This window comes from Mesoplodon mirus, assembly GCF_964341445.2.
Source record: "Mesoplodon mirus genome assembly, chromosome: 12".
Taxonomy (NCBI): Eukaryota; Metazoa; Chordata; class Mammalia; order Artiodactyla; family Ziphiidae; genus Mesoplodon; species Mesoplodon mirus.
In genome coordinates, this window is record NC_138988.1 from 62,732,088 (window position 1) to 62,757,157 (window position 25,070).

General features: G+C 43.5%; 1 long non-coding RNA gene across 2 annotated transcripts in view; it reads right to left on the reverse strand.

Annotated features, from left to right (window-relative positions):
* The window catches only part of LOC309814000, a 62,812-nt gene that overhangs the window by 13,761 nt on the left and 23,981 nt on the right, over window positions 1–25,070 (reverse strand). Inside the window, exon 3 of one of the 2 annotated variants that reach the window (XR_014295573.1) lies at window positions 10,004–10,909. The exons of the other annotated variant lie outside the window; for it this stretch is intronic. This is a non-coding gene — a long non-coding RNA (uncharacterized lncRNA). Of the gene's footprint in view, window positions 1–10,003; window positions 10,910–25,070 lie in introns of those variants that run through there. 2 annotated transcript variants of the gene reach the window in all.

The window sequence follows — 25,070 nt, forward strand, 5'->3', positions numbered from 1 at the left end:
GGCCCGTGAGCCATGGCCACTGGGCCTGCGCGTCCGGAGCCTGTGCTCCACAACGGGAGAGGCCACAACAGTGAGAGGCCCGCGTACCGCAAAAAAAAAAAAAAAAAAAGATAATTCAAAAATCCTTAATATCCACTAAAATAAACAAGCACTTAAATTCTTAACTTAAGAAATAATTCTTTTTTTTTTTTTTTTTTTTGGGTTTTGCGGGCCTCTCACTGCTGTGGGCTCTCCCGTTGCGGAGCACAGGCTCCGGACGCGCAGGCTCAGCGGCCATGGCTCACGGGCCCAGCCGCTCCGCGGCATGTGGGATCTTCCCGGACCGGGGCACGAACCCGTGTCCCCTGCATCGGCAGGCGGACTCTCAACCACTGCGCCACCAGGGAAGCCCAGAAATAATTCTTAAAGGAAGGAATTTTGAGGGCTTAGCATAGGACAGCTATTTCACCAATTTACGGAATCGTTAATGGAAGAAAGCTTGGAAGTCATCTGGTTCTCTACCATGGTAGCAACCCCTCCTAATTTCCAGGTAGTCAACCAGGCTCTGCCTGAACACTTCCTGGGAGAGAGAACAAGTTTAGTCTCAAATAAAGAAAAGGGAATGGGCTCCAACACAGACAAACTCAAGTCCTAATCTGTGCACTTGCTGTTTCTAGCTTTGTGACCTTGGGTGAACAACAAAACCTCTGAAACGTCCTTTTTCTCATCTACAGTATAGTTTGGTTGGGGGTTGCGGGAAAAAGTAAAGATCCCAATCGCCATGATTGTTATAGAATCAAATGAGCTAACACACTGCCCTTCCCAAGCAGTCCGTTTCACTTTGAGATGGCTCTGATAGGAACCTGTATTTGCCTCCCTGTGTTTTCCACCAGTTGACACTGTTTTTACCCTAATTCCTCTTTCCCAGACAGTTTTCCAAGTAGACAAAGACCATAAGCCTCCACCTCTGACCTCACACCTTCTGACCCCCCACTTAACACAGATTTTCCCCTCTTCCAGTTAGGGCTCTACATCTCTCTCAGCCATTCTTTATATCAACGCTTCCCAAACTTCTTCATGTGGTAGCACTCACGGGAAGGGATGAGATTTGCACAGCACTGGGCTAGATGGACGAGACTGCTCAAAGCCCACAGGTTCATGTATTGCACTGTCTCAGAGGGACCCCAGTGGGGTTGGGCCCACCTGCCCACTGCAGTGACTGCTCACCAAGATGCCCTTGATGGCCTTCCTCTCCTGCCAGTCTCACTTCCCACTCCCTGATCACGTTAGCTGGGATTACCTCCCAAATGAGCTATTTGCAGCCAAATTCTTATCACATCCTAGTAAATAATGAATACCAAAATAACTGGCAAAATGGTAATACAAATAATATCAAAGTAAACCTTTGTGCATTAAGCTCTTCTCCAAAGCATGTAACAACCACTAAGGTAAACAGTGTCTTGATTAATTAATGAAGGCAATTGCTTAAATTCTACACTTCACTTTGCATGTGGAGGTACTATATTCATTTTAAGGGCATTTCCTGACATATCGAGACATTATCTTTCATAGCTAAAGAACAAGTTTGCAAAAGATTTAATGACTTCCAAGTTCCCATCTTTAACAGTAAAGGTACAAATAGTTAAGATTTATTGACCATTTACTGTATGTCAGGCCCTGTGTTAAGTGCTTTGCATCATCCCGCTACCACTGCAACAACCTTATATTATTTTAGAGGTGTTATTATACCCACTTCAAAGTTCTGAACTGGCAAATGGAGAGAAGCTTTGGCAGGATAAACTATTTTTACCCTACAAAATATTATTCTAATAAAGGCTACAATACACACTTGAAGTGAAGAGGAAGATGGGGGCAGGTAACCTGATAATTCAACAGCAACAAATTATCCCTTTCCTCCACAACTTAAGAACATTTTAAGGGCATTTCCTGACATATAGGAAATGTATGAATTATACATACATTTCGGGGGTGAATTATCCACATGGTTGAATCAAATCTTCACTATATATTTTATATTTAGCTAACTTTGAACTTCATCTTAAACAAATGGTCACTGTGATCAGTCCCATAAGCAACTGTGGCTGCAAAAACTGTCAAGGTGATTATTTGATTAGGTAGAACAGAAAATTCGGGTATTTTTAGAGCTGACATTATTGGAATTTTAATAAAATGAGTTGTTTATTCTTGACTTTGTACGACTTCTGGGTTTGTTTTCTAGATACAGAGATGGAATTTGCACCAAAATTCTAAATATAGAGAAATAGTCCTGAGTGTACGGCCAAGTTTTCATGTCAAGATGCTTAAACACTTGTCTGCCCTCATGAAATTGCTGTTGTCTTCCATGAAGCCTTGGCTCCTTGGTTTATTTATATTGACTCACATTACAGCTACTTGATATTTAAAATAAAATGGAAAGTTTGCTGCATTCTACTCAAAACCATGCAAATGGCAGATTTTCCTTTTGCTTCTGGGTGTCTCATTTGTTCAATCTTCTTAGAATAGTAGTCCCGAGCCTGGAAATTACTTAGGTTTCTGGCTGTTCTTTTTGTTTTTTTTTTTCTTATAATTTAAAAATCAAATTATCTGACTTCATCCTACTTTTGTAAAAGTAGGCAGAAAGCCTGTTCCCTGTTAATGATGAGTTGACCATATTCTGACAGTACTTTAAAAAGAGTTGGATGACATACTGGCAGGAGAAAGTCAATTGGAAAAAAAAAAAGTGTACTCATATTTGGAAAATGAGTCAGTGTCTAGGAACCAACTGCATTCAACACACAAGATTTGCTCCAAAGGAGAAAATTGAAAATGCGTCAAGAGAAGCTGCATAATAAATATGTCTAGAGTTGTCAGGCAGGAAATTCTTTATAAAGAATTTATAAAGAGATGCTCAATTTCTGGAGCATCTCTAGACTAAATTGATAGATTATTTTAAAAACTAAAATATATCACTAAATGCATTCAGAACTTTTCCCTAGAAATGTCAGAGTCTGCATGCCTAAATGTGTTCTGGTAAGTTGATGAGTGTCTCTGCTAAAACAAAATACATGAAAAAAAAAAACCCCACCTTTTTAGAGGAGCAAAATTATAATGGCCTATGCCAACATGCCAAATAAACAGCAGATGCATCACAGAGACTGTATATTAAACAACTAACTTGAAAAAAGATATCCAAAATATCACAATTTTTTCTCCTTTTCCACCTAATAATTAAAGTCACATTATCCCTTCCCTCCCCAAAATAAAAAATGAGGAAAGAATAGACAAGGTTAACACACAAAATGACTTTGAAATGCTGCAAAATGGCCTGTTTGCCTGGATGGTTTAGGAAAGAGGCAAACTCAGGTCTTCACGGGAGATTAAGTTGCTTCCTATGGTCACCCAGTTCAAAGACAGAGCCAAGACTGTTAAGATTCTACTTGTTGTGACACACAATGACATTTGTGAGCATTTATAGCACTGTATAGCTTACAAATCGCTTTCACAGACATTAATCATGTGACCCTTATAACAATCCTGTCAAGCAGGTGGACATGTATCACTATTACTGTTCACATTTTACAGAAGAGACTAGAGTCCAAGTCTCCAGATAGCTCAGTTTTCTCTCCTCTAACCATTCTTCAAGTTCAACTCTTAAACTGTACGTCCCTAAAAGATTTCAAGTGCTTTCACTTAGATTGCCTCTCATAACACTGATATCAGAGGGATTGTATCTGTTTACAGATTTATTCTATGTCAAGAACATGAGGCTGTTCCCGTCATTACATTCTATGAAATGATGGGTTGATTATTCAAGAAGATGATGAGCGCTCCAGAGCCAATGAAGAAGAAAAAAATCAATGTGATAAATTAGGGGACCAAAATAAATATGCATCACTTCCCTCATGACAACCAGTTACTAGGCCAGAAAACTAGCAAATGAAGCCCCCGGCTTGGGCGTCGTCAGGAACCCTCACTAAAGAGGCACCAGGCACTGCCCCACCCAGCACTGCAGGAAACATCAAAATACTTCTATAGCAACTGTAACTAAGGACATCATTAGGAAATTGAAAATGCAAAAGAAGAAAAAAGAGTCATAAACTGGGGACAAACAAGATTGTTTCCTGGTAGCGTGAAGCCCACTGTTCACTCCCAGAAAACATAAATATTTAACCACCCGAGGCAGGCTGTAACCAGCTATTTCAGCTGGCCAAAGCCATCCTCCTGATTTATATTCCTTTTTTTTTTTTTTTTTTTTTTTTGGCTGAACCGTGCAGCTTGCGGGATCTCAATTCCCCAACCAGGGATTAAACCCAGGCCACAGCACTGAAAGTGCCGTATCCTAATCACTAGTCGACCAGAGAACTCCCTGACCTATGTGCTTTTAAGAAAAGAAATCAGGGGCTTCCCTGGTGGCGCAGTGGTTGAGAATCTGCCTACCAATGCAGAGGACACGGGTTCGAGCCCTGGTCTGGGAAGAGCCCACATGCCGCGGAGCAATTAACCCCGTGAGCCACAATTACTGAGCCTGCGCGTCTGGAGCCTGTGCTCCGCAACAAGAGAGGCCACGATAGTGAGAGGCCCGCACACCGCGATGAAGAGTGGCCCCCACTTGCCACAACTAGAGAAAGCCCTCGCGCAGAAACGAAGACCCAACACAGCCATAAATAAACAAATAAATAATTAAAAAAAAAAAAAAGAACATAGGGGTTAACATAATTTAAAAAAAAAAAAAAAAAAAGAAAAAAAAGAAAAGAAATCAACCAAAGAGTTGAAAACACAAGGAACTCAGAAATGCATGTCCCAAGCATGTGGTAACAGGCTCTAGTCTGATGGATTGGTCATGAGTCAGGAGAGCAGCCCAGTCACTTATTAACTATCAAAACTATTATAGTCAGGCAGGTATTGTCAGGGACAGAGAAGTGAATCAGAAATAGATTCTGTCTTCAGAGTGTTCAGTGTTGTAAGGAGAAATAAAAGATAAATACTATAAAATAAGCTAGAATGTGACAGATATCAAAAGAGAAATAAGATTATTGCTATTAGATTTTAGATTATTGGAAGGTCTTACGGGCTAAATTTTGTCACCCAAAAAGATCTGTTAAAATATCCTAACCCTTAGTACCTCAGAATGCGACCTTATTTACAAATAGGGTCTTTGCAAATACAGTGAAGTTAAAATGAGGTCATCAGTGTGGCCCTAATCCACTATGACTGGTGTCCTTATAGGAGAGGAGAATGCCGTGGGAGATGGAGACGCAGGGAGAGGACGGCCGCGAGGTGGCAGAGGCAGAGACTGGAGGGGTGCGGCTACAAGCCAAGGAGTGCCGAGGATTGAGAGAAGTAGCAGAAGCCAGGGAGAGGCAAGGATGCATCCGTCCCTGGAGCAGACCAGGGAGAAGACACGTTGATTTCAGACTTCTAGACTCCAGAACTGTGAGAATAAATTTCTGTTGTTTTAAGCCCCCCAGTTATTAATACTTTGTAACTGCAGCCCTAGAAAACTAATACGGAGGGAGAGAACACTTTCTACTAAACAGATTCTTGTAAGAAGTACATCTAAATTGAACCTTGAAGAACTTGTAGCATCTGGATGGTAGGAAATGGGATTTCCTATTTATACGATCATAGCATCTACCATTTCTTGAGGACCCACCATGTGCCAAGTATTGTACCAGGAATCATTCGTATGTAACTGGCGTGGACATGTAGACCTCACCTCCCTAACTGACCCTCCGGTCCACCCCACAATGGTTGATACACATAGAAACTTCAGTTTGGTAAATGGAAGAGGAAGGAGGGGTGGGGGTTGGGGAAGGCTGTGGAGGGAGGGGGTCGGAAATGGAGCAGATGGCAAAGTATCTGTTCCCATCCTAGCCCTGGCCGTGAGCCCCCTGTAGAAGAGAGGATGGAAACAAGTTCCAGAACCTCTTGTGAGATGTTTTGTTTTGATGTGAAACCCGGTGAGGAAGCAGTCAGAGGCTCCGGAGGCTCTGCATTTGGGGCTGAGACAGCTTCGAGCCAGGGAAGCCACTGTGCTTTCCTCCCAAAGCACCGGGCCACGAGGAGGCACCCAAGGACCAAGCTCTCTGGGAGCAGCAGGGGTCAGCATTCTGGGTGTGGGCTGTGTTCTCATGGTGGACAGTGACCCTGGAGACACTCCAGCCTTGGCAAAGCCAAAGCTGGTGGCCTTGCAAGCAGATGGTGGACGTATGGAAGCCGGGGCAGGAGGACAGAGGAGGGCAGAGGCCCGTGGCAACTGCGACAGAGGCAGGTTGGCAAGTGAGCGTCTTTGGGAACTTCTAGAGCTAGCCGGAAATACTTTGAAGGGAGTTAACTGCCTGCAGCCAAGTATGATAGGAATTCATGCCATAAAAATTAGAATATGAAGAGAATGTGAGACCTTGTTTGGAGATAGCAGGCTGATGAGGCTCGGAACACACTGCTTAGGACAGATTTTCCCACTTAATTCAACCGAAACCCATCATTATCCCCACTTTACAGGCCAGAAAACTGAGGCTAAGGAGGTTAAATAACCTTCCCATCCTGTGACCCAGTCACTAAGTGACTGAATCAGAAATAAAACCGGGACTTCCCTGGTGGCGCGATGGATAAGACTCTGTGCTCCCAATGCAGGGGGCCCAGGTTCGATCCCTGGTCGGGGAACTAGATCCCACATGCATGCCTCAACTAAGGAGCCCACGTGTGGCAACTAAGACCAGGTGCCACTAAATAAATAGTATTAATAAATAAATAAAACGTTAAAACAAAAACAAAAAAACATATCTGTCTGCCACTAAGGTCTGTGCTATTGCTGCTATTCCACAGTTGCTGATCTAGGCAGGGGGAAAGCATGACACTTGCAAGGAGTCTGGGAAAGGCTGCAGTAGGTCAGGACACCAGCCAGGGTCCTGGCAAGAAACAGAATGCAACCCAAGTTGTTTGAATGAAGAGACGAATAAAGATACTACTGACACAGCTGTGGGCAGGATTAAGAGAACCGACAGGGGATAGTCAGCCAGCCAGAGGCCTGCAGTAGATGGAAGCCATTACAGTCCTAGTGGGTCCCAGTGGGACGTGGAGCCACGGAGGAAAGGCCACCAGCCACATCCATAATCCTGGAAGGACGTGGCCCTGCCAGAGACGCAGCAGCAAAGCAGGGAGAGTGGGGAAGGATAATCTGATCTCTCCTCTCACTCCCCATCTGCCCCTGCCACGTACCAGCTATGCCCCCTGGAAACCCGCTGTCGGGGAGCCTGGGAGAGGCAGGCAGCGGCGGGGATGGGAGACTCACAGAGACGGAGAAGGAAGACATTTCCATGGAGAGAAGGGACATAGAGGCCACATGCTGGGCTGGGCCATTTCCTGCCCTACTCTGCCCTGTCCTATGTCACAGAGGATCACTGCTCCCAGCCTCCTTTGCCCTCTGTTTTCTGCATCAGTTCAGCCAGAGGGAGGCCCTGACGGAGACTCTGGGGCAGGAGAGGAGAAGCCAGGGCATTTTCTCCTCTCTTGGTGCCTTGGGTGTTGTCTATAGCAGTAGCTGCCTCTCCCATGGACCCAACTCTTGCTGCAAGACCTGCTGTGGTTCCAGCTTCTTCCTGGCCACCCCAGGAAGAAGGTCCCTTTGCCCCTTAAGCTCTAGGCAGTGGTAGCAGCGTCTTGCTCTGAATGACCTCAGGGATGCCTCTCTGTCCCACTTCAGGCCTCTCTGCTCTGTCAACTCCCGTGTAACGAGTCCCTTATACTAAATTCTGTCTATTTAAAATATCAAGACTATTTGCGGGACCCTGACTGACATAGGAAACTCATATCAGAAACCTCAACCTTCCCAGAAAGTGGGGGGGAAATGAATGTAAGCATGACCTGCATATCATGAAAGCACTGAGTAAATCACTATTGTGAGCCGGTCCTTTCCTCTCACTGGAGGTCATGCCAGCGAGACTTTCTTACCCCTGGGGGTTGCACACAGCCTTGTAAGAACTATCCTATCAGAATTCTTGGTCTTCTTGCTGACTTGTCCTCCTGCTGCAGCTATCTTATCAACACCATCCCTGAAGCGAGCAAATTCTCTACTTTCTCTGTTCCTGCTTGTTTACCAGAGAAATAACTACTTGGCCAAAAATCTCTTCTCCTGGAATGTTTGTCTGCTCTGTTCACTATATCCATAGCCCGCATTTCCAACAATCCTACACCCATGTCTTTCCGCAGAGTCCCTTGAATCCACTAAGGTTCCTCTCAGTTGATACAAAGGAAATCTACTAAGAATCAAAGCCCCCAAATTTATGACAACATGCTATAATTTCATACATGGAATTATAAAAAAACTGGAATGGGTTTTAAAAAATGAAATAAATGCTGATCTAGAAAACCTGACATAGAAAAATCAATACGTTATTAAAGTGATTATCCACAAAACAGTTTAGTATCTTTTTCACTTTAGAATACCACACTCCCACCATGCACTTGGAATTTGATTCAATTTACAAAGTTTCCATTTGCCCACAACTCTTCAGGACCACCTGCCTTTGCAAACTGAGTTCCAGCTCCAATCAAGGGTCCAAACACTTATTAGGACATTTCAGACAGAGGTTCAGTGTTTCTCGAACACATACTTTTTGTTCTAAGCTGGGATGCACTTTAGTTGTTGAATGCTGAGGTGTGGTTTGCAGGAAACCACATTCTTGGTGTGATTCTTTCCTACGCTCCACCCACGCCCTCTGCCACTGTCTTCGGAATTCCTCCCATGCCTAAGCCTAGATGTGCATGTGGTCATTATTATTTTTTTAAATTTATTTTTGGGCTGCGTTGGGTCTTTGTTGCTGTGCGTGGGCTTTCTCTAGTTGCAGCAAGTGGGGGCTACTCTTTGTTGTGGTGCGCGGGCTTCTCATTGCAGTGACTTCTCTTGTCTTGGAGCACAGGCTCTAGGCTTGTGGGCTTCAGTAATTGCAGCATATGGCCTCAGTAGTTATGGCACTCCGGCTCTAGGGCACGCGGGCTTCAGTAGTTGTGGCTCGCGGGTTCTAGAGTGCGGGCTCAGTAGTTGTGCACGGGCTTAGCTGCTCCGCGGCATGTGGGATCTTCCTGGACCAGCGTTCAAACCCATGTCCCCTGCATTGGCAGGCAGATTCTTAACCACTGTGGCACCAGGGAAGTCCCACATGTGGTCATTATTGAGGAGTGCTCTTAGGAACAGCCCTTACAGAGTGAGGAAGCAAGATCAGGCAGAAAGAAATGCGGAGCTAACTTAGATGCAACTGAGGTTTGGCCAATCCCATGGGAAGCTCTGGAGCCAGGGTGGCCCTTCAGATATGTTCTGAATTGAGGCAAGGGTAGGGTCTTTATCTTCCCACATCTGACCGCTCAGCCCAGAGTGTGGGCTGCCATGGGGGGCACCCTTGGGCCAGGCCATGTGCTTCAGCCAAGGGCCATGCCTGGTAGGCAGTGGGGATGGGGTGCCAAGGGTGAGGATGGAAGTAAGAGGGTGGGAGTCGGGGTGGGGCTGTCTGGGGGCCATCATCAGCAAGCACTGTTCCCAGCTGCCGAGGGAATCAAAGCCTTGGTTCTGACCAGGGATCAGCAGGAACAGCACAGTGTCCACTCCACCCTAGAGAGGCAGAGGATGTGTCTTTGCTTCTTGATATCGGGCTCTGCCTGTGTGACTTGCCTTGCCCAGTGGAATGAGACAGAAGTGAGTGTGCAGTTCCAAGAGACCTTGCATATTTCCAATCTCTTTCTTATACATGTGCAGGCTGACCTGCTAGGCACAGGCAGAAGGTGAGAGGCACTTAGAGCACAACTACCGGAGCAGACCAGCCACCAGGCCAAGCCCAGTGTAGACCCACAAACCCCCAGGGTGGCCCATAGTCACCATAGAAATAAGTGCTTGTTTGTATGATGTGGTTTGTTATGCGTTGATAGCAAGTCCCTAGGACAGGCTCTGGCTCAGCAGATCTGGTCCAGTGTCCAGTACTTGTGACAGTTAAATCTATGTGTAACCGTGACTGGCTGTGGGTGCCCAGATTCAACATGATCCCTTGGTGTGTCTGTGAGGGTGTTTCCGGGTGAGATTAACATTTGAATCAGTGGACTAACTTGTTCCCCTCAGTGTGAGTGGACAGCATCTACTTTTGAGGCCCTTAAATAGCACAAAAGGCAGAGGAAGGAGGAGTTCATAATTTTTCCCCCCACCTCACTACTTGAGCTGGACATCTCACCTTATCTTCTCCTGCCCTTGGACTGGGATTTACACCATCAGCTCCCCTGGCTTGTAGGCCTTTGGACTTGGACTGAATCACACCACTGGCTTTCCTGGGCTCCAGCATGCAGACACCAGATACCACCTTCTTAGGGGACTTCTCAGTCTCCACAATTCCTCATAATAAATTTCCACAAGGCGAGTCAGAAGCACTTGATCACTATGAGTTATGGTCCATATACACACTTTTATTTCTAGGTGCACAAATAATGCCCCTGGAAGATACTGTGGATGAAGCGGTGTAGCAGAGAATGGGCCAGTTCCCACTGCCCTCCAGCCCCCTAGGCTGCCTCTGTCCTGCCCTCCGCCCTCCGCATGTGTAGGTTCTGGCCATGTAGGAGGAGCTGGAGTTGGGTGCAGCAGAGCCAATGGTAAACTGGAGTGTCTCCCTGTGGGTTCCTGGACCCTTGAGCCAAAGACAATATCAGATGGAAGAGGCAAGAAAGAACAGGGGCAGGTGTCTCTGGTCCTATGCTGGTCTTGCCCCATGGCTTCCGGGCTCTGGGGTTTTCTTCACTTTGCAGCACGTCATGTTCTGAGGCATCAAGAATGGTCTGTGGGGCCCTCCTTGTGCAGCCACTTCAAATGCTGCTATAGCCGGAGAGATTTTGTTCCCTGAAATTCTACTGCCAGGTTTTGGCAGCATGCTTTGCTTTTTTCCTCTTCCTTTTAAAGCTGACAAGGAGAAACAAAGTGCAGAAATAATGTTGACCAAATAAAGAGATACTATGCTTTTTTTTAAAACCTCATTTGCGTCAGAAAAGCCATTCCCAAATGAGCCATAACCAGATGAGACTATACATACCCCAAGTCTTACAAGAGAAAGTTCTAATTGCAGACTTCATATTTTATGATCAGGGCGTCCAAAGGGAGTTGAGACTTTGAAATTGTTCACATCTCTCGCTCTGAAATCTTCACTATGGCACACTGTTCCTAATTATTAGGTTATTTCATTTTAAACATGAGAGAAACTGAGAGTCCTCCCCCTTCACTTCCCAAATTTCTAAAACAGCTACTTGTTGTTTTTAATGGTGCTGAAAAAAAAAAAAAAAAAAAAGAAAAGAAAAGAAAAGAGAAAAGAAAACAGTGCATTCCTGAAACATTACAAAAGACCAACAGAAGACAAGCAAGGGCAGCACACTGAAGAGAATCCTGGGGAAGGGCTTCTCAGACATTTACACCAACACCCTAGCGAAAGAGGAGAGGAGAATGGCCCCTGGGACGTGCGGAGTATAAATAAAAGTGAAAATTCCTCACATCAGTAAGAGCTCACTATGCCAGCCGCTCTCCCCACATTTAATATGTGCTTGTCCTTTATTCTCATGATAACCTCATGAGGCAGGTGACACTATTACTCCCATTTTATAGATGAGAAGATTGAGAAACTGATACACAAACAGGTTAAGCAAGTTCCCAAGGCCCACAGGTAGAAAGTGGTAGAGCTGAGATTCAAAGTCCTGCTCCAAAGCCTGTGGTTTCAACCCTGAGTCGCCATGAATAGTCTGTCACCAGCTTAAAAAAGCGCATGGAGGATAGGAGACAAAGATGCAGGGTAGGAGGACTTGAGCTCACCTCCTCTCATGAGCACACCAAAATCACAACTAATGGCTGAACAACCATCAATAAAAAAGACTGGAACCTACCAACAAAGGTATTCTACATCCAAAGACAAAGAAGAAACCACAATGAGACAGTAAGAGGGGTACACTTGTGATATAATCAAAAATGCATATGGATATTTCATTCTAGTCCATGATATTTACATGTTTGCTTTAAGCTAAAAATATTTCTTTCAAAGATTTTTATCTACATTTTCCAATGTCCTACTTCCCTTCTAAGTAAAATATGCCCCAAGAAGGTACACCAAGCATTTGAGGTGGTGTGCTCAGTTTGAGGAACACTGGCCCAGTGTAGGTAACTTGCCCCCCCAAAACAAAAATACCTTTATTGTATCAGTCATGATTAATGTGTTCAATTAACCAAATATATAAGAAAGATTAGTTTCTTCCCCAAAGTCAAAGCAACTAATTCTAAAGGGTTGTGGGTAAAATGGAATTGAACAAAATAGATTAACAGTAATTTAGCAGGAGAAAGGAGGCTGACACATGAGTTAGATGAGGCTCACCGTGGCTAAACTCAAAATAAACATAAGACTTGACATAAGGCAGAGCATCTTATGAGCAGGATATTTTTAGTTTGGACTGAGATATAAGGACATGTGAAAGAGAGAGAGAGGAAGAATGTGTGTGTGCATGCATGTGTGTGTGTGTGTGTGTGTGTGTAAGAGGGAGAGAGAAAATTTGGAGAAGGAGCTCAAAGTCTGCTTTTGTTATAAAAGATATTGCAATTTTTTTTTTTTTTTTTTTTTTTTTTTTTTGCGGTACGCAGGCCCCTCACTGTTGTGGCCTCTCCCATTGCGGAGCACAGGCTCCGGATGTGCAGGCTCAGCGGCCATGGCTCACGGGCCCAGCCACTCTACGGCATGTGGGATTTTCCCGGACCGGGGCACGAACCCGTGTCCCCTGCATCGGCAGGCGGACTCTCAACCACTGTGCCACCAGGGAAGCCCAAGATATTGCAATTTAATGGGGGAAAAAGTAGAAGATTTAGAGCAAATTCAGCCATGAATGAGAACTTTGTAAGTAATACTTAATGAGTGCAACTTATTTTATCAAATCTAAAACATCATCAGTTACAAAATTCATTCAAATTTCAAAGATCAAAAACGTTTTATAAAAATTTCATCCTGGAATTAATGAAATACAATCATTTATCTGAACCCCATTTGCAAAATGAAGATAATATATATTACAGCCTTGCAGGGTGATGGTGGAGGATAAATGAGGTAACATATGCCTAACAAACACATAGTGGGTCCTCAGGAAACATAAGGTGATTATTATTTCTACCCCTTTTTGCCAAAAGCAAGTTGATTTCCTTCTTCAGAATAATATTTTAATTTTTACTACAAAAGCTTAAGTTACAAAAGGGGGCATTCACTTTATCACAAATGAAAACAATATGCTGATGGATAAAGCAAGACAGTATTTATCTTCCTCCCCAGTTTGTTCAATGTTTATAGAACAAATATATGTATGTGAGTATCTACACACACAAAGACAGGGATAAATCGCTTTTTAAAATTTATTCACTTGAGCACTGCACTGCATAACAGATAAAGAATGACATTAGAGGAGACACAATTCATTAATTCTCTTTTTATTCTTTATTTATTTATTTATTTATTTTTTTGCGGTACGCGGGCCTCTCACTGTTGTGGCCTCTCCCGTTGCGGAGCACAGGCTCCGGACGCGCAGGCTCAGTGGCCATGGCTCACACGCCTAGCCGCTCCGCGACATGTGGGATCTTCCCGGACCGGGGCACGAACCCGTGTCCCCTGCATTGGCAGGCAGACTCTCAACCACTGCACCACCAGGGAAGCCCATTAATTCTCTTTTTAAAAGTGTTAGGTACTATCGGTGAAATGAATATAAATTACACCATGCTTATACTTAAGGAGCTTTAGAGACTAGTAATGTCTTTCTTATATTTGTGTCTTGAAGCTTTTTCCAATCATCCTAATTAGAAAGTCTTTCCCACCTTCACAAGTCTGTGGATTTCTGTATTATGCTTATCATTTTTATGCAACACGGCATACGGTGGTTATTTATGTTTATATCTTATCACCTCTCCCAGCACATTGAAAAAATAGACATGACAGGCTGTGGCCATGACCCAGCACTGGTCGCTGGAAAGAGCAGTGGAAAGATAAGATTGCAAATAAATGGAGAGTAATTCTAACGACCAGCCATGGGTTCTAGGCCATATAGAGAAGGGCTAGAAGCCAAGGCACTGAAAGATGAATTAAATAAAGGGATCGAGGTGATCAAGCTTTCCTTGTGCTCAAGAGTAGGTGCAGCTTCAGTGAGATGTGAGAATTGGAAGGAATGGGGTTGAGAACTACAGAGAAGAAAAGGGACATTTATATTGTCACATGGGAGAGAAGTTCAGAGTGATGAAAAGGTTCCTGTTATGACTCTCCCAGTGGGTAATGGAAATAAGATTCAAGAGTTGAGGTGAAAATCTATTGAACTGAGGTGGTAAATACGTTCTAAAATCTAGGATGCTAGGTCCATGGTTGTTGAAACACCCAGGACAAATTCAGAAGTTAAAGTAGCAGGGACAACAGTGAGCTTGATGCCATTAGATCTTCTGAGAGTGTGTGTATGTCCGTGAACCACAGCCACAGGTTGGAGAGTGCGTGGCATAGCTCAATGTAGCAAAGGAAGAGGAGCATTTTCACCAGGGTGAAAGTGTAATGATGTCTTACAGTGGTTCTCAAAGGGTGGTTCCTGAGCCTCAGTATCAGCATCACCTAGAAACTTGTTAAAAACGCACATTCTAGTCTCCACTCCAGATTGACAGAATCAGAAACTGAGGGTAGGGCTCAGAAATTGGTGTTTGGACAAGCCCTTGTGATAGCCGCTTGTCTTGAAGTGGCTGTGGGGAGGACTGAAGGATGAGTCAGCACCACCCACTGACCATCACAGCCATCTCTTGAGTCACCTGTGAAGTTCAGATTCCAATGAAAGCCAAGAAATGGAGGAGGGAGCATCGTGGAGAAAGTGTGGGGGGAGAGAAGAGACAGTTACAGTGGAACAGGTTTCCAGAGACAGCCTGAATGTGGACCCTACTCCTTGCTATCCTCAGCCCTTGCATGAGCTCAGCCGTTCACGACGGAAACTAGGGACAAGCTGGATGAATAACTATAATGTCAATGCTTTATAGGGACCATAGTTATACTGCTAATAACTATATATAATTAGTAACTATTAACCCAGGTGCAATCATAAAACCAGCAGGGGGTTAGGCTCCTGATCCCCCAGTGCTGAAGGGTGGGACATTGCTTTGTCAGATGGAACAGGTACAGCCACACGGACTAATGATTTCTCAGCTTAGCCTCACAGCCTGTGGTACCTAAGAAGCACTCAAGTTCATGGAGTGATTTATATGCCAAGTCTTGTACTCACAGCCTCCCGCTTTGCTGTGATACAAACCCCTCCTGAACCACCACCGGGATCATTCCCCAAATGGAACTAAGTACACTTCGGGTTGCTTCAGCCCTAATTACACAGGTTCCTTCACTGCTGTTTATGTCATTTGAATGTTGTTTTCTTAGGAAGTTGAGGAGGGGTCCTGAAACCCAGACCACGAGGCAGCACCTGCAGAGTTCATTATAGTTGGACCCTCCCCCGTCCTGGTGCACCGCAGCTTTGCTCTTGGCTCTCTGCACTTCTGAATCCCAGGAGTGTAAACACTGGGAAACCTCACCCTCTATCTTGTCTGAAACTTCCAATGGCCCCCTGAATTTACTGATCTATTTCAAATAACTACTAACCCAATACATTTCTTTCCTTCAATAAAATAGATCTCCTTTCTAATCAATACAACCCCCAATGGACAAGGCAGGAAGGTAGGATTAGGCATCCATAGTGAGGAGTGTGGGGTCTGAGGAAGTACAGAACCGCAGTGGGAACGTGCTTAAGGCGAGAGCTTGGAAACTTAGACAGACTCAGGTTCCAGAATGAGATAAGCCAGTTATTAGCTGTGTGATCCTGGAAATCACGATAGTGTTAAAGGTTAAGTGATAATGCATATAAAAGTGCAGAATTCCCAGTAGATGGGGAAACTCAATAAATGGTAAATTGATTTTGCATTTCTTAAAAATAAACAACACCATCCTGCAGGCCAATTTTAAAAAATGCATAATGCAGAATCAAGTGATAATCGTGTATTTACTGCTTTCTATAAATGTAAAAATATTCCTAAGGAGGGAGATACTATTAAGTCTTTTGAATAAGATTCAGGAAGAAATATAGTCAGCACTATGCTGTGATGTATCCAAAGTGAGAAGAAGACATGTCTTCATCCTCAGTGGGGAAGACATGGAATTTTTTAAAACAATTTTTTTAGAGGAGTTTTGGGTTTACAACAAAATTGAGAGGTATGGAAATTTCCCATATACTCTCTGCCCCCACACATGCATAGCCTCCCCCATTATCAACAAAACTCACCAGAAGGATGTTTTTTTACTAAGGATGAACCTACATTGATAAAACATAATTACCCACAGTTCATCATTTACAGTTAACTCTTGGTGTTGTATATTCTACAAATTTGGACACAAGTATAATGGCATATATCCATCATTAACATATCATACAGAGAATTTTCACTGTCCTAAAAATTCTCTATGCTCTGCCTATTACTCCCTCCCCACTTGTACCCTGGCAACTGCTGATCTTTTAATCTTCTTCATAGTTTTGCCCTTTCCAAAATTCCTTATAGTTGGAATCATACAGTATACAACATTTGCTAATTGCTTCTTTCACTTAGTAATGTGCATTTAAAGTTCCTCCATGTTTTTTCATGGCTTGATAGCTCATTTCTTTTTAGTGCTGAACAATATTTCCACTGTCTGGATGTATCACAGTTTATTTATCCATTCACCTACTGAAGGATATCTTGGTTGCCTCCAAGTTAGCCAGTTATAAATAAAGCTTCTATAAACAACCATGTGCAGGTTTTTGTGTGGACAAAAGTTTTCAACTCCTTTGGGCAAATATAAAGTGTAAATATCAAGCAATAGCTGAACTGTATGGTAAGAGTAGGTTTAGTTTTGTAAGAAACTGCCAAATTGTCTTCCAAAGTGGCTGGACCAATTTGCATTCCCATCACCAATACATGAGAGTTATTTCTTTGCATCCTCACCAGCATTTGGTGTTGTCGTGGTCAGCATTTTGGCCCTTCTAATAGGTATGTAGTGGTATCTCATTGTTGCTTTGATTTGCATTTCAGTGGTGACATACAATGTGGAGGTTTTCATATGCCTATTTGCCATCTGTATATCTTCCTTGGTGAGATGTCTGTTTAGGTCACTGGTCCATATTTTAATTGGGTGGTTTGTTTTCTTATTGTTGAGTTTTGAATCCTTTTACATTTTGGATAACAATCTTTTATCAGATGTGTCTTTTGCAAATATTTTCTCCCAGTCTGTGGCTTACCTTCTAATTGTCTTGACATTCTTTTTCACAGAGCAGACATTTTTTTTATTTTAATGAAGTCCAATTTCACAATTTTTTCTTTCATGGATTGTGCCTTTCCTGTCGTATCTAAAAAAGCATCACCTTATCTAAGGTCATGTAGGTTTTCTCCTATGTTTTCTTCTAGGAGTTTGACAGTTTTGCATTTTACATTTATTTCTATGACTCATTTTGGGCTAATTTTTGTTAAGTTTGTAAGGCAACATATGGAATTTTAAAAGCTAAAGATTAATGCTAAGTAACTGTACCAGCAAGGTTACGGGTTGCTTGATTGGGTGGATTGAGTCATGTAGGAATTGAGAACCACAGACTAATTAGTAAGGAAAGGATTTAATTAAGGACCTCTTCTTAGAGGAGGTGAAGTTTGAAGGAAATATTTAACTGGAATTTTGGGAAGGATGTTGATGAGCTGGTCTAAATAACCTAGATTGTGCAGGCTCTAGAAAGCAGACAATGTTTCCTCTGATGAGAAAATAATGAAGCTGGTGGGAAAGCAGAAGCTTAGATGATTTTCTTCAACTATATGAAGATCTATTATATGAAGTAAAAGTGGCTGCCTGAGGAACACCTAGTTTGATGGTATCTGCCCAGATCCTTCCCCCTTCTGTGTAAATAGTCCCAATCCACAAAAATGACCACTACACCCATGTGTGAAGGACTTAACCACCCCCCTCCACAGCCTCAGTTGACTGGACCAAAGAAAGCCTCTAATCCAAGCAAGGCATTCAGATTGTCTCTTCTGGAAATTTGAGATTGGTCCAGCAGAGGAGTCAAAGACCTAGGGGTGACTGACCCACCAAGAGGAAGTGACCTGAGCCACAGAATGACTCTGCCTGGAGAAGAGCAGCCCCTGCCAACCTACACTGGATGTGACCCAGCAGAAAACAACCTGTATTGTGTTAGGCCACTAAGACTCGGGGGCTGTTTGTAGCTGTGTTTCACTTATCTTGACTAATACAGTGAGTTAGACTGTCTCACCCCTGAATAATTCCTTTGAACGCTTGGGCTTGTTAATGAAAGTAAGATTTTTTTAAAAATCTAATCTATAGATGACCTGAAAGATGGATCAAAGGGAAAGAGAAGTTGGAAACAGAGAGATCAATTACAAACCCAACACAGAAATTTAGAATCCACATAATAGGGCCTGAATTGGGGAATAGGGAAGAAAATAAGATGTGGCTGAGAGGAAGATTACAAGAGATAAATCAAAATAACTAATTGTATTAATCATGCCTGGGCATAGCCTGTACTTCTGATGCTTTGGCATCCAGGGTCATTCTGACCCTGGGGAGATTGGCCCTCCAAAGGCTAACCAATCCCTAGAGCTGGTGAAGGCTGGCCTGTCAGCATACCTTTCCTATGGAAACCAAGTTGTCCAGACCCCGCACTCTAACTACCTGCTACCCACCCACCCTAATCACCCAAGGGCCAGGTACGGACAACTAGAGATGACTCCGATGCCCCAGAGCCCACTGAAATCACCCAAATGAGCCAGCCCTAAGCCTGCTCCCTCTGCCTCACTCCTTCCTCTCCATGAGCCACGACGAAGGCTCCGGCCCAATCCTCCCCTCGCTCCCTCTGCCTCCGACCACCCTGTTGCTTCCCCACGTGGCCCTGGGTGGCCTCATGTGCCCCTCCTCTTGTAACTGTAACAACCTACCTTTTCAATGGCAGTGGTCTCCCAAACTGTTGGCCTCACCATGTCTAAATAATAATAAAATTTACATCCAAAAACACTAATTGGGCGTGATGGGTGAGAAAAAGTCAAGTGCTACCTGATCTTGCAGCCCTCTCCACCTGCCCACTGATGTTAGTGGCCTTTCAGCATCTTGATCACATGAGCTGTTTCCAGCCTCAGCCCTTCCTTCTGCTCCGAATTTTTTTTTTTAATTTTTATCTTATATTGGAGCATAGTTCATTGACAATGTTGTGTTAGTTTCAGGTGTACAGCAAAGTGATTCAGTTATACATGTATCTATTCTTCTTCAAATTCTTTTCCCATATAGGTTATTACAGAATATTGAATAGAGTTCCCTGTGCTATACAGTGGGTCCTTGTTGATTATTTGCTTGGAATTTTCTTATCCTCTCTCTTCATGTGGCTAACTCTCTCCTGACTGTCCTCAGGTCTCTGTTCAGATGTCACTTTCATGTGAGGCTTTCCGAGTCTCCTCAATCCACTTTATCGTCTTTCATAGTTCCCTGAATTTTTTTTCTTTCACAGTATTTACCACAAATCACTGTTTAATTTGTGATTACAAATATCTGTAGGCGTTTATTTACTTACAGTCAGTCTGTCCCCCTGGATGGTTAACGTCATGAAGACAGTAGCTGTATCTCTTTCATTTCACTCCTTTATACCCAATGCCCAACATCATACCTGACACTAGTAAATACCCAATAAATATTTGCTGAGTGAATGAACAAATTCTCAGATTTCTAATCTGAAATACTGGAGAAATGATACAGACTGTCTGAGTCAGTATTCACATATTGAAAAAATAGCAATATTTGTAGAATCAAATAATTAGAAACTTAGGGAATAAAAATGAGTGAGTCAGGAAAGGTCAACAGTCTGACGCAGTGTCCAGTGCACCAGAGTGGTCAGTCAACAAATATCAGTTCCTTCCTTCATCTCTTAGGGCTTATGTCCCAAACCACCAGATGAACCACCTGCCTCAGTGGGACTTGCATGGAACAAGAAAGATGGGCTTTTCGATACTGGTTTTCCTAAATCCAGGAAGGCCAAAATCTAGTCCAGGTGGATGTAGGAGCTTTAGGAGCTTCAGGCCCATAACAGAGCAACACTCCACCTTGGCACTGACCAAGACTCCACTTTAAGCCTCCCCAGGTCCAGGCTGTCAAGGTCAGTGTGCCAGCTCGCCTGTCTGCACAACCTTTTGGCTCCGAGGCTTCAGCCAGCACTTTAACCTGGGTATCCCTTATCCCTCAATAGAGAACCTATGTCCCGTCTTAGGAAGGCTCACCTCACTCTGACCAGGCAGACTGGCGCTAGTCTTACTCCCAGTATCCAATTAGAAAAAGACTTCTTTCTTCCACAGCTGGCCTATTTTTCATAATAGGGAAAAATTGCTCAGCAAATTCATGGGGAAAAAATGCTCTTTGCAGAAGCAAAGGAGGGGATAAAAAGCTAGTTTAGATTTTCCTAGAATATTTCTCTCCTTATGAAACATTCACTGAAACAGGCATGTCACATTCAAGAAGAAAATGTTTTTGGAGGACAATTTTTTTTAATTTGTGGCATCATATTCTAGCCTTTCAGATTCACATGTTTCATAATTGTCCTCTGACCATTGTTCAAAGGGAACATGGCTTCAAAAAAGTGGGGGAGGGGAGAGGTGGCCATCAGTTCTCCAGAAATAACATGCTGAGAAAATTGACACAGTGCCAGCCAATGAATATTGGTGTTTTGAAGTAACAACTTAAGGGTATTGAGGAGTATCACTACCCCCACTGTAAGGCACTTTTTGAAATATTGTATTCCCTCTCAAATGGCTGTGAAATGAAAGTTAAAGGGTTACAAGGCTGAATCTAATATTGCTAGCTAAGGACAATTAGGTAAGTTAATAGGTGTAATTTACCTCTCTCCATGGATAGCAAAATGAATTTGAAAATTGCTTTGTAACCCAAAGAGCTTGCCTCAAGTTCAGACTGCTCCCACCATCTGTTCCCAGTGTTAATTTGCCAAGTGCCTGGGTGCTGTGCTTTCCTGACCAGCTTTGCAGTCACACTTCAAAACCAGGTGCAGATACATATGGTTATGCCCTGTGACATACACGATATATGATTTGGATATGCCACTCGATGTGATCTATATACGCCAAGATTTTATGTACATTCCTTAATTTCACACTTTGTCTCATTCTAGCCATTGACACCTGTAATAGATCCAACTCTTTTTTGGTTAAATTCAAAATTCCCGAACACAGATTGAATGACATGCTGACTAGTGTTATTGCACCCGGTGTCTTAATTTTTCCTTAATCTCACTATTCTCTAAGGATTTCAGAAATAATCTCATTCTCACTCACTAGCTAGGGCTACAAATACATCCAAAGTGAGAGTTTATTTTTTAAAAGCTCAAATAGCGGCTTCCCCTGCTAGGGGATATCCTTTGAGTCATACAGAAATTACTCGCCAGAGGTTTCTAGGCTATGTCAAAAGAAAACCCCAAGATTCTTCAAATCACTACTTGAAAATGTTAGGATCCTAAACTATATATCCTTTTTAATTGAAGTATAGTTGATTTACTATGTTGTGTTAATTCCTGCTGTACAGCAAAATGATCCAGTTATACATGTGTAGACATTCTTTTTCACATTGTTTTCCATTATGGTTCATCACAGAGTATTGAATATAGTTCCCTGTGCTATAAGGTAGGACCTTATTGTTTATCTATTCTATATATAATAACATCTGCTAACCCCAACCTCCCACTCTATCCCTCCCTCACCCCTTAGCAACCGCAAGTCCGTTCTCTATGTCTGTGAGTCTGTTTCTGTTTGGTAGATAAGTTCATTTGTGTCATGTTTTAGATTCCACATCTAAACTACATTTTAAGACATAATTTTGATAGCCCCATGAAACACTTTCTCACACAGATCATATAGAGAGCATTGCTGTTTCATCTGCAGCAGCTACAAATGTGAACTTATGCTATTTCAGCAGGTTTTGCTATTTCTCATTGGTTTCCTTGACATTTATCTGGTGCTCAAAATATACCAGAAATAATTTTGCCCTGAATAAGCCTCAATTATAACTTTGCTCTTTATTTCACAACACTTTTTATCTTCCTTCAAAGCTTACTCATTGATGGGTAATTATTAAGCACTTTTCAAATTCCTAACACTATGTGTGGTATGAAACAGAGCCTTGAAATTTGACAAATCCTAAACTCATTACAATGTATTCAGGCCAAAGAATTGATGAATAATCTTCCACCCTCAACCAAAGTCACCCCTGGATGTGATGGCAGTGAAGGAAGGTTGGCCTGAAAGCCTAGGGTTAACTTTTCCAGCACAGTGGGAGAGATGTTGGATACCCTGGCCCCAGGTGATCAAGAAATCGTGTCCAGAGATGTCAGCTGGAGAGGAAGGAGCACATGAAGACAATAAGGGCAGAAGCAGAAACTAGCAGGTGAGGGAATCCGCAGGAATGTTACCTTGTTATGCGTCTCCCTAGTGTCACCGAGCAGGACCACCGAGCAGGAGCCTTCCCAGAACAGACCCCCCTCCCCCCAACCATGTCCTCTGCCTGCCTCTTATCTGCAGAAAAATGTTAGCCTCCTAGGCCTTCCCTGAATTCCAAAGAGGAACTTTAGTCAGAGAAGTGAGAAAATGCAGAAAGAAAGGAAAACAGTCAAACGAGACAAAATAATAATAGTTTAGCCATTAAACAAACCCAAGGACCTTTAGTTCCTCCTCAAGGGTTGTAGAGAATATTCTGAGCCATGTCCTTTCAGCTGTTTTGCAGAGACTGAAACCCCCACCAGGTGGGAGAAGTTAACTGAGTGCTGACCACAAGCACATAGACCCCAGACCATTTGGAACCAGAAGGTTGATGTTGTTGACTCCCGATTACCTCACCACCAACCAGTCAGAAGAATGTCCAGGAGCTGATCACACACCCCACAACCCCCCTCCTCACCCCATCTTTAAAAACCTTTCCCTGAAAGCCTTCAGGGAGTTCAGGCATTTGAGCACTAGATGCCTGGACTCCTTGCTTGGCTCCTGCAATAAACACTGCACTTTTCTTCACCAGAACCTGGTTTCAGTGGATTGGCTTTACTGCATGCAGATGAGCAAACCCGAGTTTGGTTCGGTGACCCTAGCACTCCCTGCAGTGGTGAGCGACCCCTCCCTGCTCCAGCCTGGTGGTTGGGCAGGGGCTGCCTCTCTCCCCCTCTACTCCCCATCCTCCTGGGCACAGGCATGATCTATGGAACAGGCTGAGTAAATGAGCACCACTGCATCAGGGTTAATTGTGCTTCTGGTTTCTGAGCTGGTGTAACACTGCCCTGCCTTCAGCTCTTGCTCCTGCCCTTTTGCCAAAACAAGTATCACATAGGTGGGCAGAGACTGGTGGGGGTAAGTTGTTGGTAGCAGCTGGGTAAGAAGAGGAATGTGCGGTTCCTTTTTCTTCACTGGTGAAGCATCTCTTCAGCTGTATCTCATGAACATCCGAGGCCACCCAGGCACTAACGAAGGTAGAATGGCATTATCTCTAGTTTCACAGCCACTTTCTATAGGCCTCTGGGAGAAAGAAAATCAAATAATTTCCTACTGTTTGTCATTGAAGAGGGAAGAAGTTATACAGGAATAAAAAGAATTGATGCCTTTGAAATACAGACCAAGAAAACTTGGGTTGAAATACATTTCTAGGCCCAAGACAGAGCCACTCCTGCCAAAGGCAAGGTCAGCAAATCAAACTTCAATAATTTTCCCGCATCCCTGCAAATGCACCATGTGAGCAGAAACGCAGTGCATCCGGTCAGCCAATCCCCAAAGGCCAAGCCAACCTGGACCTTCCCACCCCAGACAACCAGATATTTTCTAGTCATCTCTTCCTTGTTCTCTATTCTTTATCCTGTAAAAGCTTCCAGCCTTCACCCCCACCCACCCATTGTGCAGTTCTTTGAATGGAGACTGTTCTCTTCATGGAGTATTAAAGTTTGTATCACCTAAATTGTCTACTTTGATCATTTTTTAACACTTGTCATACCTTTTCGTGCATAAGTGGCCTATCGAACAAACAACGCAGGTTTCTGCAACACAGTTTAACATTTAAATGAGTTACTGGAAAAAAATCTTAGAATAAAAGAAAAGGAGAAAATAAAAATTTATGAGCAATTTTTCAATTTTAGAGTTCAGTGATATCATATAAGGATAAATAGCCATAGAGGTGATACAGTAAGTGAGCAACCGCTGACATAATAGGACTCCTTTGATACAAAACCAGAACTAGATTTGTATGTTTTCTGTGGTTACCTTAACACTCTAAATAATCACCTAGTCTTTCTCAATAATTTGAAAGTTGTGGGCTTCCCTGGTGGCGCAGTGGTTGAGAGTCCGCCTGCCGATGCAGGGGACACGGGTTTGTGCCCCGGTCCGGGAGGATCCCACATGCCGCGGAGCAGCTGGGCCCGTGGGCCGTGGCTGCTGGGCCTGCGCGTCCGGAGCCTGTGCTCCGCAACGGGAGAGGCCACAACAGTGAGAGGCCCAAGTACCGCAAAAAACAAAAACAAAACAAAACAATAATTTGAAAGTTGTAATTAAGGATTAAAAATTGAGTGCTCTGTTCCATCTCATTCTGTAAACAGGAATATTCATGTCTTACCGTTTACCATCAAACACTGCAGGTGCCTCCTCTTTCCCCCACCCCCACCCCCTCCATACACATGCAAGGGCACGGGACCTGATCCTTATGTTCTTGCTGAGTAATTGTTTGATCCCTCGGAGCTCTGAGATCCCAGCACTTGTGCTAAACCAGGAACCTAGACTGGCCAATCTCTCGGAGCTAGAGAAGGAAAATCTAGGAAAAAACCTGCAAAACTGAAACCAGGGAGAGCAGGACTAAGAGGGTGGAAAAAGGAGCTTTATTGCAGCTTCTTGAGATTACTTAGTTAATTGGTTACCACATCCCAGGCAAAGTCAACCCCATGAGTTATCGGGCGCACTTCCAGAGAGGACAGCTAGAATAGTCTATAGAGCATAA